This window comes from Caretta caretta, chromosome 21 (genome assembly GCF_965140235.1).
Source record: "Caretta caretta isolate rCarCar2 chromosome 21, rCarCar1.hap1, whole genome shotgun sequence".
NCBI lineage: Eukaryota > Metazoa > Chordata > Testudines > Cheloniidae > Caretta > Caretta caretta.
In genome coordinates, this window is record NC_134226.1 from 13716295 (window position 1) to 13722699 (window position 6405).

Consider the following 6405-nt stretch of genomic DNA (forward strand, 5'->3'; position numbering starts at 1 on the left):
GAAGAGGGGGATGACGACGCAGCCTGGTCTATTTCAACTAAGCTCTTGGGAGCAGGGGTGCGCTCTCACTGCATGCACATACAGTAGCTGAGACGTGACGGCTGTTAACCTGGACCACCACACTGTGGGGGTGGTGGGGTGAATCTGGAGGCCAGGCCCTGTCTCTAGTGAGCAGAGATGACAAGACAGCGAAGAAGAAATCGAGGCAGCTCGCGTGTCTCCAGCTAAGCAGAATCTCCATGGCACCGGCTCCGTGATGGAAGGGAGGAGAGGGGCCAGGCCTTGCTCCTGGCCAAGCTCCAGCCAGGCTCTGGAACAGCTCATATTTCTTTGCGCAGTGACAGCTAAATGAACAGAGAGCTCACTTTACAACCGCCCGGTTCACACTTAATGAATATTAATGGTAATCTCAGAACCTGCTTCTCGGCCTTATCTGGAACCTGACAGGACGCCCCCGCGTCAGGGCATCCCCATCACTTGGAACTGTCCCCCACTAACCAGCCTAGGAGGGGCTGGCTAGCTGCACAGACTCCACCTGCTTCCCATTAGACTTCCTCCCAGCCCGCCCCCCTGCACAGCTCACCCCAAGACTGCAGCACTCCACCCAGACTGAGAGGAGAGGGACTGTGTACCCCCAAACTCCAGAGACTCCCATCCCACACAAAGGGGACAGGCTGTGTACCCCCCAAACTCCAGAGACCCCCATCCCACACAAAGGGGACAGGCTGTGTACCCCCCAAACTCGAGACCCCCAACCCACACAAAGGTGTCTCCAACCCACAGCACTGTGCGTCCTGGAGGCCGACATCCCTCGGTACTTCACAGCCGCATTGTCTTTCATGGCGCCCCTGGAAGCAGCAGGATACCCGCCGCAGCAGCTGTGAAGCTGGAGATGGGGATGGAATTGGGCGCACTTGCTTTTCCCTCCAAGGCCCAGGGGAGGGGAAAGGGAAGGTGTGGGGTCTGTGGCTGGGGAGGTTCATCTGTGCAGACCCTTTCGGAGGCAGCTCAGAATCCTACTCCCAGATCAGCTGCTGAACCTGACCGGTCCTCAAACCTTCAGCTAGGCCATCCTACCGTCTGGGGGCTGGAAACAGCTCCAGGAAGGCATTGCCCCAGGGGATTTGCCTGGAGCCAGGGAATCAGGCTGCCCAGGTTTCAAGAGACCAACAGAGCTCACCTGGCTTCCCACAGCTCTGGTGGCTGGGAAACTGGAGTTGGCTCCAAACCCGGAATCCTCAGAGCGTTGATATAACAAGACCTGGATCCAAAGCACTTCACAACCACAACCCAGCCTCTTCGGGACCCAAATCCATTGGGAACCTGCTTCCGACCCTATCCTGAGCATCCATGCCTAGTCCTAAGGTCCCCGGCCCAGCTGATCTAGGAGCACCCCTTGGGGAAAACAAAGCAGCCCTGATCTTCCCCTAGGAGCCTCCTCTGACTCCCTGGCCTAGCCCTGCTTAATGCTCAGCTCAGATGTTTCTTCCAGGCACTCTGGACCCCAGTTCCCTCCAGCGCAGGGATAGTCACGTCCCCAGCATCCCAGGAGCCGTGGCACGCTCTGGCCAGTCGCATGCGGCGTCACCAGGCAGCCAACTGCTGCTTGTTAGAGAACTGGAGCCCTCGTCGAATTACCAGCTCAGAGCCATTACAACTCCTCGGCCTCCTCTGGAGCCTGCCCTGGTGCACGCCCGGCTGACGGGCAAGCGTAGCCAGGGATTCACAAGGCTCTGTCATGGCATCTAAGGTGCATACCCCGGGGCTGGCAGCAGCTCCCAGATGGAGGTCTGGGCTGGCACGGCCTGGGGCAGAACCCAGTGAGAGGATCTTTCCTGTCCCGGCAGCTGGAGGAAGACGAGCCGAGCCAGCCAGGAACGTAAACAGAGGAAGCGCGTGGGGCCTGTGCCGGCCACAGGGCTTGTTGCACCCACACCCCCGGTCCCCTAGCGAGTCTCTCTGAGTGCACTCCTCATGCTGGGACTTTCCCTGGGGTGGAACCCCAGAGTCTCCCACTCGCAGCCTGGGCCACAGCACCCCGCTTACCCAGCTGGAATAAACCCCCTGACGGCGTCTGTGGCCAGTGGTGAGCAGCGTCCGCACCCCCAGCTTGTGAAAGCAACAGTCTCGGCTATTTTATCACTAGGAACAGGACATTTAGAGAAAACGACAGACAGTCCACAAACATCTGTCTTCCCCAAGGCGTAACCATCCCACAGTGGTGCCCTAGACAGGCGTAGCTTCTTCAGACACCCCCGCAGATACCCGTGTCTCAGCCAGATTCCTCCTCCAACAGGTCCTCACCAATTCCGCCCCCCTTTATACATGGCTAGCAACCTTCTGAGCTCTGGGTCCCAGGCCTCTCCTGCCCTGGCGTGGTCTCAGAAAAATGCAATGGGGGGCAAAGTTATGTCAGCACATAGAACATTACATGGGATTAGATTATATCCTGCAAAATTGGGTGAAAACCGGGGGAAGGGGCAAACAAAGGTCCGAGGGCAACTGCCCCCCTTGTCCCTTGGCAATCAATGTCCCTGCCTTCAACCTTCAAGCATTTGTTTTGGGGTGGGCCTGTCTTGAGCCGTTCTTTACTCCTCCAGCTAATTTCCTCTACAGGCAACTGCTGAACGAAACCAACATTTACAGAGTCCCAATCCCGAGAAACTGGTCACCATCCATCATTGTGCAGCAGCTCCGCAGCCAGGGCAGGGCCCTTCGCTAGTGCACACGGGACGTGGCGATGATGGACACACAACGAGCACGGCGTGGGGGTACCATGCCGGGAGCCCCACCTTGCAGCAGACAGCGTCACGGTGACGGGTCCGGAGGGAGTGGGTGGAAATGCTGGCCCTGAAGGTGCAGCTCCCCGTGGCGCCGGTGAGGGCTGGGGTGCACCAAGGAGAAGGGGGAGAGCATGATCCTGGCAGCAGGTCCAGACAAGAAGGGGATCAAAGCAAGAGGTGGCACAGGCAGGAGTGACAGCCACTGACCAGGCAAGATGCAGCTGGGATGGGGATACACCCCTGCAGGGTGCTGCAGGCTAGGACAGTGGTAATGCCATGCATGAGACGGACACACCCCGTAGGGCATGTGGAGCCTGGGGCAGCTTCCCTCCTGCTGCATCAGATTAAGCTGAATGGAAAGAAGAGAAAAACAAGCATCTCCGGGTATCGCTTTGGCAGGGAGAGAGGGAAATTCCATTCCAGCAGCCCCAAAATGCCAATTTCTCTCCAGCAAGCCTGCCCGTGGCTCCCCGTCCAGCCACTCCCATTTCTTCCGTCGCCCGGCTGGATTAGAGCTCGAGCGATGACAGAGCTGGAAAATACCTAGTCCAGAGAGTTGCAAAGACCATCGATCCTTCTGTTTAGTTTATGAAGTGCCAGGCTCCGTGTTCTGCCAGCAGTTTGAAAGAGGCAGCAAGGGGGTGCAGAGATCTTGTTAGACACACGTGGATCTTGGCAACTAACAGAGTGGAGCCAGCTGCTGGAAGAGCGTCAGTGAGAAACAAATCCCAGGCCTGAGAGCCAGACATTGCGCTCATAGCCCTGCCTTGGGCCATGGAGCACGATCCCAAGAGACAAAAGTCCCCCGCTGGGCACTTGCCCAAACCCGAGTTTGGCACCACTGGTGATCTCAGCAGAGAAAACCACGGCCGGAATTGCAGAGAGCTGAAGGCCAGGCGTGTAGCCCCTCGCCCGGGTGCTGTGGCAGGCCCGGAATGGGCCCTCGGTGCAGACTTCAGGTGCATTGGCAAAGCACGAGTGGGCCGGGCAGGATCAGTGCAAGGTGCTGCACGTGGGAGTGAGGCATATGAGCAGAGCAGGAGGAGGGAGCAGTCCTGGAACAGAAGCGGAGGAGCTGCAGGTTATGACTGAGGAGCATCCACAGCAGCCTGCGAGGAGCCCGGCACTGGGCCTGCCGCTTGGGCCTGAGGGGCGCTGGCAGAGCTGGGGGGTCAGGATTGAGGGGCATTGTGGGAAGAACCTGCTCACACAGCCCTTATCCTAGGCACCGCTGCATCCCCCTCTTCTGAGCCCTGAACTCCACAAGAAAAACAGGTGCGTGTCTGCAGCGTGCATGCAGCCGCTCCTGGAAGCCAGCCCCAGAGAGTCAGGCTGGGAGCTGCTGGCCCATGGGGAAAGCTCCCAAACTAACCCCCACGCTGATCCAGCAGCGCTGGAGTGCGAGGAGCTCATGCCAGCCTGGCCTAGCCTTGCTTTGAACACAGCCACGAGCTGCAGATTTAAGGGCTTGTTTTCCTAACCCCTCCCTCACCTGCCAAGGCAGGGGTGGCCCACCCCAGCTGGAGAAGGAGCCAGAATTTACCAATGTTCATTGCCAAAGAGCCACAGGAATACGTCAGCAGCCCCCCATCCGCTCCCCCTCCTCCAGCCCCCAGCGCCTCCCACCCACCAGCAGCCCCGCCCCCTCCCTCCCCGCACCTCCCAATCGATCAGGGGAGGGGCGGGAAGGGGTGGAGTGGGGGGCAGTGAGCAGCGAGCCCCCCCGGCACATGGGAAAGTTGGCGCCTGTCGCTCCAGCCCCGGAGTCGGTGCCTAGACAAGGAGCCGCACAGTAACTGCTGAAGAGCCGCATGTGGCTTCGGAGCGACAGGCTGGCCACCCCTGTGCTAAGGGGACAGAGGGCATCCCTGCCCCTACCCGAGCCAGCCCGCTGATTTATTCCGGAGAGCCGTTGCCAAGGCCTGGCCATGCCCCTCTGCTCCGCCAGCCTGCGCCATTGAGGTGGGCTGAGGACTGGGAGAGTGAGAGTTAGAGGGGACAGGAGATGCAGGGGCATAGGGAGGGAGAGGCTGGAACTAGAAGTTTGATCAGAGTTGGGGGCAAAGGGTGGGGTTGCAAAGGGCCCCAGCTTGGCAGCACCATACCAAGACTGCAGACTATAAGATCGATGGGGTGGAAAAGGAGGGGACCTGATCTTGTTGTTAGATTCCTAGCAGGGGAGCCAGATCTCACTGTGTATCTAATGCACTTAGCATTCACGTGTCTACAACTGGGCTTTCTTCCTAGCTGTGCCAAAGACACTCGCCTGGGGTCACGGCCCCCAGCTGTCTCTGTTCCCCCCCCCTTTGTAATATGGGGATAATGTTTGAGGGCTGCGGCAGGAATCAAGCTTTGGCTTGAAGGCCCAGTAGCAGGGCTGAGTGGTAGGTCAAAGATCACTCAGTGAACCAGCATATCCCACGAGAAGGCGTAGCGGGAGGTTATCACACAGCATTGTACGGGATGGGCCAAGAGGACTAGCACTGTTTGTACAGATAGGAAGGGCTAGCAGGCCGCAGGAGTCAGAGTCATAGAGTTCAAGGCCCGAAGCCACCATGAGCTCATCCAATCTGGCCCCCTGTACATCAAAGGCCACCAGCATCCCCACACCACCCCCACCAACCAGCTGGAGACCACAGGCTGCGTCACAGGGACAGAACAGGAGAAACCGAGATGCACCAGTGCCCCAGGCCCCTGCAATGGCAAGGAATTGAGTGAGAAAGACCCAGATGATCTCAGCAAGCGACCCGCACCCCAAGCAGCAGAGCAAGGCAAAAACCACCACGGTCCCTGCCATTCTGACCTGGGCGATCGGCTAGACACTGAGCCTGTGGGCGAGAAGCAGCCAGCCAAGCGCCTGGGAGAGTGACCGCTCAGTGCCACCACAGAGCCCTGGCCCACCCCACCCAGTGTCCCTTCTCCAGCCGTGGCCAAGAAAGGATTAAAAAAAGCCCTCCCACAATGCATTGGGGGGGGAAATTCCCTTGCAGGTGGCCAGCTGAAACCCTGAACCATGAGATCTCCTGCTCCCAGGAGATCTGGGTTCAAACTGTAACCATGTCTGACTCCCCCAGTGACTTTGGGCAAGTCCCTTCATCTTTCTGTTCCCATCTGTCAAGGACAGGAACCCCTCCCTTTGTCTGCACAGACCATCAGCTGCTTGGGGCATGGGCCAGCTCTTGGCACATGTTTGTGCATCACCTAGCACACGGGGGGCTCCGATCTCAGGAGGTGCCGCTGTACCACATGGGACATGCAGGCTGAGCATGGGAGGAGCTGCTGTGGGGTCTGCAGTGATTTCTCTGGCCAGGGGGTGTAGAAGATACCCGACATGGTCCATCATGCCGTATAGAGACTACCCACCTGCTTTAAAACCCTACCTTTCCACATCCATTCCTCCCTCCCATCAAGAGGGCTCTGGCCCAAGGGCAAAGCAGAATTCCGTTTTCACTGGCAGCTCAAGCCGGGCTGCGAAACTGATTCCGTCCGTTTCGCCAACAGCAAAACATTCGGGAAGCCTGCGCTGGCCGGCACCTCCCCGGCCGCTGCCCGAGCCAGAAACGACGTCTCCCCGCACGGCCCCCAACCGCAGCAGAGATAGTGGGAACAGGAAGGGGCTGGT